General features: G+C 32.5%; 1 non-coding gene across 1 annotated transcript; it reads left to right on the plus strand.

The window, feature by feature from the left end:
- The first annotated feature begins 9758 nt into the window (after positions 1 to 9758).
- Positions 9759 to 9830, plus strand: TRNAK-UUU (transfer RNA lysine (anticodon UUU)). Its single transcript has one exon. It is a non-coding gene; the product is annotated as a tRNA-Lys (tRNA).
- Positions 9831 to 10124: the final 294 nt, after the last annotated feature.

A 10124-nucleotide genomic window follows, 5' to 3' on the forward strand; every position in this document is an offset into this window, starting at 1 on the left:
AAATGTTATGCTATGCTTTCCACACATATCAAAGGGTATTTTAAAGAAAAAAAAAGTTTTGAAAATTTAATTTACCAGAAAACAACAAGAAAAGTGGCGTGTGATTTAAAAATCCATAACGCAGGAAGTTTAAAAATGGCGACTCAACATCCGATAAGGGCACAAATACCTACAAAATATTATGCTATGCTTTCCACACATATCAAAGGGTATTTTAAAGAAAAAAAAAGTTTTGAAAATTTAATTTACCAGAAAACAACAATAAAAGTGGCGTGTGATTTAAAAATCCATAACGCAGGAAGTTTAAAAATGGCGACTCAACATCCGATAAGGACACAAATACCCACAAAATGTTATGCAATGCATTCCACACATATGAAAGGGTATTTTAAAGAAAAAAAAAGTTTTGAAAATTTAATTTACCAGAAAACAACAATAAAAGTGGCGTGTGATTTAAAAATCCATAACGCAGGAAGTTTAAAAATGGCGACTCAACATCCGATAAGGACACAAATACCCACAAAATGTTATGCAATGCATTCCACACATATGAAAGGGTATTTTAAAGAAAAAAAAAGTTTTGAAAATTTAATTTACCAGAAAACAACAATAAAAGTGGCGTGTGATTTAAAAATCCATAACGCAGGAAGTTTAAAAATGGCGACTCAACATCCGATAAGGACACAAATACCCACAAAATGTTATGCAATGCATTCCACACATATCAAAGGGTATTTTAAAGAAAAAAAAAGTTTTGAAAATTTAATTTACCAGAAAACAACAATAAAAGTGGCGTGTGATTTAAAAATCCATAACGCAGGAAGTTTTAAAAATGGCGACTCAACATCCGATAAGGACACAAATACCCACAAAATGTTATGCAATGCATTCCACACATATCAAAGGGTATTTTAAAGAAAAAAAAAGTTTTGAAAATTTAATTTACCAGAAAACAACAATAAAAGTGGCGTGTGATTTAAAAATCCATAACGCAGGAAGTATAAAAATGGCGACTTAACATCCGATAAGGGCACAAATACCCACAAAATGTTATGCTATGCTTTCCACACATATCAAAGGGTATTTTAAAGAAAAAAAAAGTTTTGAAAATTTAATTTACCAGAAAACAACAATAAAAGTGACGTGGGATTTAAAAATCCATAACGCAGGAAGTTTAAAAATGGCGACTCACCATCCGATAAGGGCACAAATACCCACAAAATGTTATGCTATGCTTTCCACACATATCAAAGGGTATTTTAAAGAAAAAAAAAGTTTTGAAAATTTAATTTACCAGAAAACAACAATAAAAGTGACGTGAGATTTAAAAATCCATAACGCAGGAAGTTTAAAAATGGCGACTCACCATCCGATAAGGATACAAATACCCACAAAATGTTATGCAATGCATTCCACACATATCAAAGGGTATTTTAAAGAAAAAAAAAGTTTTGAAAATTTAATTTACCAGAAAACAACAATAAAAGTGGCGTGTGATTTAAAAATCCATAACGCAGGAAGTTTAAAAATGGCGACTCAACATCCGATAAGGACACAAATACCCACAAAATGTTATGCTGTGCTTTCCACACATATCAAAGGGTATTTTAAAGAAAAAAAAAGTTTTGAAAATTTAATTTACCAGACAACAACAATAAAAGTGGCGAGTGATTTAAAAATCCATAACGCAGGAAGTTTAAAAATGGCGACTCAACATCCGATAAGGGCACAAATACCTACAAAATGTTATGCTATGCTTTCCACACATATCAAAGGGTATTTTAAAGAAAAAAAAAGTTTTGAAAATTTAATTTACCAGAAAACAACAATAAAAGTGGCGTGTGATTTAAAAATCCATAACGCAGGAAGTTTAAAAATGGCGACTCAACATCCGATAAGGGCACAAATACCCACAAAATGTTATGCTATGCTTTCCACACATATCAAAGGGTATTTTAAAGAAAAAAAAAGTTTTGAAAATTTAATTTACCAGAAAACAACAATAAAAGTGGCGTGTGATTTAAAAATCCATAACGCAGGAAGTTTAAAAATGGCGACTCAACATCCGATAAGGACACAAATACCCACAAAATGTTATGCTATGCTTTCCACACATATCAAAGGGTATTTTAAAGAAAAAAAAAGTTTTGAAAATTTAATTTACCAGAAAACAACAATAAAAGTGGCGTGTGATTTAAAAATCCATAACGCAGGAAGTTTAAAAATGGCGACTCAACATCCGATAAGGGCACAAATACCTACAAAATGTTATGCTATGCTTTCCACACATATCAAAGGGTATTTTAAAGAAAAAAAAAGTTTTGAAAATTTAATTTACCAGAAAACAACAATAAAAGTGGCGTGTGATTTAAAAATCCATAACGCAGGAAGTTTAAAAATGGCGACTCAACATCCGATAAGGGCACAAATACCTACAAAATGTTATGCAATGCATTCCACACATATGAAAGGGTATTTTAAAGAAAAAAAAAGTTATGAAAATTTAATTTACCAGAAAACAACAATAAAAGTGGCGTGTGATTTAAAAATCCATAACGCAGGAAGTTTAAAAATGGCGACTCAACATCCGATAAGGGCACAAATACCTACAAAATGTTATGCTATGCTTTCCACACATATCAAAGGGTATTTTAAAGAAAAAAAAAGTTTTGAAAATTTAATTTACCAGAAAACAACAATAAAAGTGGCGTGTGATTTAAAAATCCATAACGCAGGAAGTTTAAAAATGGCGACTCAACATCCGATAAGGACACAAATACCCACAAAATGTTATGCTATGCTTTCCACACATATCAAAGGGTATTTTAAAGAAAAAAAAAGTTTTGAAAATTTAATTTACCAGAAAACAACAATAAAAGTGGCGTGTGATTTAAAAATCCATAACGCAGGAAGTTTAAAAATGGCGACTTAACATCCGATAAGGGCACAAATACCCACAAAATGTTATGCTATGCTTTCCACACATATCAAAAGGGTATTTTAAAGAAAAAAAAAGTTTTGAAAATTTAATTTACCAGACAACAACAATAAAAGTGGCGAGTGATTTAAAAATCCATAACGCAGGAAGTTTAAAAATGGCGACTCAACATCCGATAAGGGCACAAATACCTACAAAATGTTATGCTATGCTTTCCACACATATCAAAGGGTATTTTAAAGAAAAAAAAAGTTTTGAAAATTTAATTTACCAGAAAACAACAATAAAAGTGGCGTGTGATTTAAAAACCTATAACGCAGGAAGTATAAAAATGGCGACTCAACATCCGATAAGGGCACAAATACCCACAAAATGTTATGCTGTGCTTTCCACACATATCAAAGGGTATTTTAAAGAAAAAAAAAGTTTTTAAAATTTAATTTACCAGACAACAACAATAAAAGTGGCGAGTGATTTAAAAACCTATAACGCAGGAAGTATAAAAATGGCGACTCAACATCCGATAAGGGCACAAATACCCACAAAATGTTATGCTGTGCTTTCCACACATATCAAAGGGTATTTTAAAGAAAAAAAAAGTTTTTAAAATTTAATTTACCAGACAACAACAATAAAAGTGGCGAGTGATTTAAAAATCCATAACGCAGGAAGTTTAAAAATGGCGACTCAACATCCGATAAGGGCACAAATACCTACAAAATGTTATGCTATGCTTTCCACACATATCAAAGGGTATTTTAAAGAAAAAAAAAGTTTTGAAAATTTAATTTACCAGAAAACAACAATAAAAGTGGCGTGTGATTTAAAAATCCATAACGCAGGAAGTTTAAAAATGGCGACTCAACATCCGATAAGGGCACAAATACCTACAAAATGTTATGCTATGCTTTGCACACATATCAAAGGGTATTTTAAAGAAAAAAAAAGTTTTGAAAATTTAATTTACCAGAAAACAACAATAAAAGTGGCGTGTGATTTAAAAATCCATAACGCAGGAAGTTTAAAAATGGCGACTCAACATCCGATAAGGACACAAATACCCACAAAATGTTATGCTATGCTTTCCACACATATCAAAGGGTATTTTAAAGAAAAAAAAAGTTTTGAAAATTTAATTTACCAGAAAACAACAATAAAAGTGGCGTGTGATTTAAAAATCCATAACGCAGGAAGTTTAAAAATGGCGACTCAACATCCGATAAGGGCACAAATACCTACAAAATGTTATGCTATGCTTTCCACACATATCAAAGGGTATTTTAAAGAAAAAAAAGTTTTGAAAATTTAATTTACCAGAAAACAACAATAAAAGTGGCGTGTGATTTAAAAATCCATAACGCAGGAAGTTTAAAAATGGCGACTCAACATCCGATAAGGGCACAAATACCTACAAAATGTTATGCAATGCATTCCACACATATGAAAGGGTATTTTAAAGAAAAAAAAAGTTTTGAAAATTTAATTTACCAGAAAACAACAATAAAAGTGGCGTGTGATTTAAAAATCCATAACGCAGGAAGTTTAAAAATGGCGACTCAACATCCGATAAGGGCACAAATACCTACAAAATGTTATGCTATGCTTTCCACACATATCAAAGGGTATTTTAAAGAAAAAAAAAGTTTTGAAAATTTAATTTACCAGAAAACAACAATAAAAGTGGCGTGTGATTTAAAAATCCATAACGCAGGAAGTTTAAAAATGGCGACTCAACATCCGATAAGGACACAAATACCCACAAAATGTTATGCTATGCTTTCCACACATATCAAAGGGTATTTTAAAGAAAAAAAAAGTTTTGAAAATTTAATTTACCAGAAAACAACAATAAAAGTGGCGTGTGATTTAAAAATCCATAACGCAGGAAGTTTAAAAATGGCGATTCAACATCCGATAAGGGCACAAATACCTACAAAATGTTATGCTATGCTTTCCACACATATCAAAGGGTATTTTAAAGAAAAAAAAAGTTTTGAAAATTTAATTTACCAGAAAACAACAATAAAAGTGGCGTGTGATTTAAAAATCCATAACGCAGGAAGTTTAAAAATGGCGACTTAACATCCGATAAGGGCACAAATACCCACAAAATGTTATGCTATGCTTTCCACACATATCAAAGGGTATTTTAAAGAAAAAAAAAGTTTTGAAAATTTAATTTACCAGACAACAACAATAAAAGTGGCGAGTGATTTAAAAATCCATAACGCAGGAAGTTTAAAAATGGCGACTCAACATCCGATAAGGGCACAAATACCTACAAAATGTTATGCTATGCTTTCCACACATATCAAAGGGTATTTTAAAGAAAAAAAAAAGTTTTGAAAATTTAATTTACCAGAAAACAACAATAAAAGTGGCGTGTGATTTAAAAACCTATAACGCAGGAAGTATAAAAATGGCGACTCAACATCCGATAAGGGCACAAATACCCACAAAATGTTATGCTGTGCTTTCCACACATATCAAAGGGTATTTTAAAGAAAAAAAAAGTTTTTAAAATTTAATTTACCAGACAACAACAATAAAAGTGGCGAGTGATTTAAAAACCTATAACGCAGGAAGTATAAAAATGGCGACTCAACATCCGATAAGGGCACAAATACCCACAAAATGTTATGCTGTGCTTTCCACACATATCAAAGGGTATTTTAAAGAAAAAAAAAGTTTTTAAAATTTAATTTACCAGACAACAACAATAAAAGTGTCGAGTGATTTAAAAACCTATAACGCAGGAAGTATAAAAATGGCGACTCAACATCCGATAAGGGCACAAATACCCACAAAATGTTATGCTATGCTTTCCACAAATATCAAAGGGTATTTTAAAGAAAAAAAAAGTTTTGAAAATTTAATTTACCAGAAAACAACAATAAAAGTGGCGTGTGATTTAAAAATCCATAACGCAGGAAGTTTAAAAATGGCGACTCAACATCCGATAAGGGCACAAATACCTACAAAATGTTATGCTATGCTTTCCACACATATCAAAGGGTATTTTAAAGAAAAAAAAAAGTTTTGAAAATTTAATTTACCAGAAAACAACAATAAAAGTGGCGTGTGATTTAAAAATCCATAACGCAGGAAGTTTAAAAATGGCGACTCTACATCCGATAAGGGCACAAATACCCACAAAATGTTATGCAATGCATTCCACATATATCAAAGGGTATGTTAAAGAAAAAAAAAGTTTTGAAAATTTAATTTACCAGAAAACAACAATAAAGGTGGCGTGTGATTTAAAAATCCATAACGCAGGAAGTTTAAAAATGGCGACTCAACATCCGATAAGGACACAAATACCCACAAAATGTTATGCAATGCATTCCACACATATGAAAGGGTATTTTAAAGATTTTATTTTTGAAAATGTACACATTTTTCACCAAAGAATTCCATCCTCTCCCCTTAATGAAAAGTTGCAGGCATATTTAGACAATTTTTTCGCATATAACTCCTTTATCAACTGATTACGAATTTATTTGTGAACTGGATGATACAATTCATGATGACTGATAATGACTTGTGTCTCTCTAGAGTCGCATAAGTCTAGATAATTTCAGCTCACTACAAGAACTTAACAAATGCCAGCCAGCAAACAACACTATTCTCTTTCTTGTTGAAGACAAAGTGAACGTCATTTGACGCTAGCTTGGGTTTGAAGAGAGAAGCCAAAGAACATGTCGTGCTATTCTTCCCAGTCCTTGAGGACTTCGGTCAAGGAAATGAGAGCCAATTTGATCCTGATGTGCAGCAGACAAAAGAAAGCATAGTGACAGACGCCACCGCATACTTCTTCTTGGATTAGAGACTCATTTTCTGATCGAGACGCTTTGCCAGCTTGTTGACGGATGGAGAAAGAGAAGAGGTCATTGATGGTGAACAAAAAACTATCCTTTCCGAATAATTCTTTTATTTTTTATGTGGCAATCCCCGGCCTCAAGTTCTTAATACAATTTTCAAGAAAATGTGTACACATAGGCCACACACCATCATGGAGTTGAAAGGTTACGTCACGGTCCTTAAATTTAATGAAAACGCAAATTTAAGCTAATTTTCGTTCGTTAAGAAACGTGATATTCGTTCGTTTTGCTTTTTCCTCCTTTACGGGATGTAATGACTTGAAAATCGATGCTACTTATGCCGCTCCTTGCGCGCACTTGGACACCAGCTCTCGCATTAATGCTCTAGTCCAGGGGTCATCAGCACAGTGCACCCTCGGGCTAGCGTATCTTACTCGCGGATAACACACTGCACTTGGTGCATCAGTGGCTGCTGGCTGTCTCCCTCTTTCTGCTGCACGATGGAGCATATTACGACGCACTGCTTACCCGTTACACATTTCAGCGAGTGCTGACGACCGCTACTGTAGTCTATTTCATTTTTCTCTGAAGAGGTTAGGTACAGCTTACAGCAGTTAAATTTTGAACATATACATTTTTTTTCCTCCATTACTGTATCTTGTACAATAATGACAATTAGTATGTGTAAAAGACTGTCCTTCTGCTATATGATAAAAATATTTTGAAGATTTAAAAATACTTGTTTACATTTTTTTTTTAATTTAGTTTACTGTGCAGTGATGAAGCGTTTCCTACATAACTCAAAAACTACCCAAAATTTTGTGATAAAATTTTTGTGTGTATTTATGTATGCCGTATCTACAATGTGATGCAAGATCACTTGTCTACTGTTGATAAATTGTCTGATAAAAATAAATTAATTTAAAAAAATGGTCAAATATCAGTATTTTTTTCTAACACAAAATAAAAGTGCTCGAACTGTTTTTAAAATTATAATCATGTAAATTCTTACTGTACATTTATTTTTAACAATGTTGTATTCTTAACTTGGTATATTTATGTATACTGTAGGCTATGGTACCGTTGGTTTTTTTTTTTGGTTTTGTTTTTATTCCTATTCTTTTTAAACTTTATGTGTAATTACATTTAGCAATTTAATCACAGTTGTGATTATTATTATTATTATTATTATTATTATTATTATTATTATTATTATTATTATTATTATTATTATTATTATTCCTTATGTGCTTTTCGATTTATACCCAATTCCTCTGACTTTAACTATGATATTACCTGTAAAATTTTAACTGTTGTAGCCTTTATTCTAGACGTCTAAATCTTGATTATCAATTTCTTTGCAAAGTTATCAAGGGTGATATTGATTGTGAGTCTATCATAAACAATATCAGCCTTCGTGTTCCTACAAAAGGTTTAAGATTTCAAAAAATTTTGTATAACAGAAATTCTAAATCACTTTCTCCAGTCTGTAGATGCATAAAATATGCCAATTTGCATGGGCACAATTTAGATCCTTTTAAGGTATAGTTTCGTTTTGATTATTAGTATTTACTGTTCTTGTTATCTATTTTATTTATGTATGTTTTTGTTTATTTAAGATATTATTTATTTGTTTTGCACCTTTGTATCTTCTGTTTGTGTATTGTGCTGAACTATAATTGACCTCTGGCTGTTGTTCAGCACACAAATATTAATAATAAATAAATAAATAATAATAATAATAATAATAATAATAATTATTATTATTATTTTTATTTTTTCTCCTTCCATCCAGTTTTCATTATTGGTCACACCCGACCTCAAGCATCTTGCTTTTTCGGGTGTGACCCAGTTACCTTGTATTTATACAATAAATTGTAATATGTAGGCTATTTTACTATGAGATTGGTAATCAATTTCGAATTTTGAAGAATATTCATATACGAGTATTACAATAATATTATAAAATATTTGTTATTGTATTTAATTTTTGCTTGCAATGAAAAAAATATTTATTAAGGAATGTAGTTGAAAGAGTATTATATTGTAAACATCAGTTTCAGCAATAAAATAAAAGAGAAAGAGCATAAAAAAGTTGATAAGTTTATGAGTTATGAGGGAAACGCTTCATCACTGCATAGTAGGCTGAATTTTGAAAAAAAAATTTTAAATCGTAAAAATATTTTTATTTCACATAACAGAAGGACAGTGTTTTAGACATACCAATTTTCATTACTGTGTTAGATACAGTAATAGAGGAAAAAAATGTTGAATATTTCCAAACATTTTACTGCTGTAAGCTGTACCTAACTAACCTCTTAACTCGCATTAATACTCTACAGTAGTAGCACAAACCATGCCATCTTTCACTCCCCTGTACACCGTCCAAATCAATAGGTATACAGATGGAATTCTAGGAACACGACTGTACATACTACAGTATGCTTTCAAGAACCGAAAGGGGATTTTTAACTTAAAGGAAAACAATATGTAGGCAAAAGTAAGCCATTTAATGTCGTGGTCGATGCAAATAGTTCCGACACTCGATCAGATAGATGATTTTCGTATTTGGTTACTTAACGACGTTTTATCAACCACTATGTTACTTGAATAATTTCGAGGGAAAAATTGTTCCGGAGCCGGGTATCGAACCCGGGACCTTTGGTTTAACGTACCAACGCTCTACCACTGAGCTACTCGGGAACTCTAACCGACACCGATCCAATTTTTCCTTCTATATCCACAGACCTCAAAGTGGGCTGACAACCGTCAAGCAACCAACTTCGAGTGCACACTAACTCCGTGTGACTTAAATTGTGGTTTTCTGTTAACGAACAGTGACGTGTATTATGCAAATCAAGATTTCAGGTATAACTCCCTGTAAAGTTGATTTGAATAATTTCGAGGAAAAAATTGTTCCGGAGCCGGGTATCGAACCCGGGACCTTTGAGGTCTGTGGATATAGAAGGAAAAATTGGATCGGTGTCGGTTAGAGTTCCCGAGTAGCTCAGTGGTAGAGCGTTGGTACTTTAAACCAAAGGTCCCGGGTTCGATACCCGGCTCCGGAACAATTTTTCCCTCGAAATTATTCAAATCAACTTTACAGGGAGTTATACCTGAAATCTTGATTTGTACAATGTTACTTATCGTCGTATGAATCGGTGATAGCGAGATAATATTTGGCGAGGAGTCGCCACAGATACCTGATAATCGCATTAAGATTGGGGAGAACCTAAAAAATAAAACCAACCAGATAATCAGTCCAAGCGGGTAACGAACCCACGCCCCAGCGCAGCTGCCAATCAGCAAGCAAACGCGCTACCGCGCCGGCGGCTCAGATAGAGGTAGGTGACAATTCTTCC

The sequence above is a fragment of the Periplaneta americana genome, chromosome 13 (genome assembly GCF_040183065.1).
Source record: "Periplaneta americana isolate PAMFEO1 chromosome 13, P.americana_PAMFEO1_priV1, whole genome shotgun sequence".
NCBI classification, from domain to species: domain Eukaryota; kingdom Metazoa; phylum Arthropoda; class Insecta; order Blattodea; family Blattidae; genus Periplaneta; species Periplaneta americana.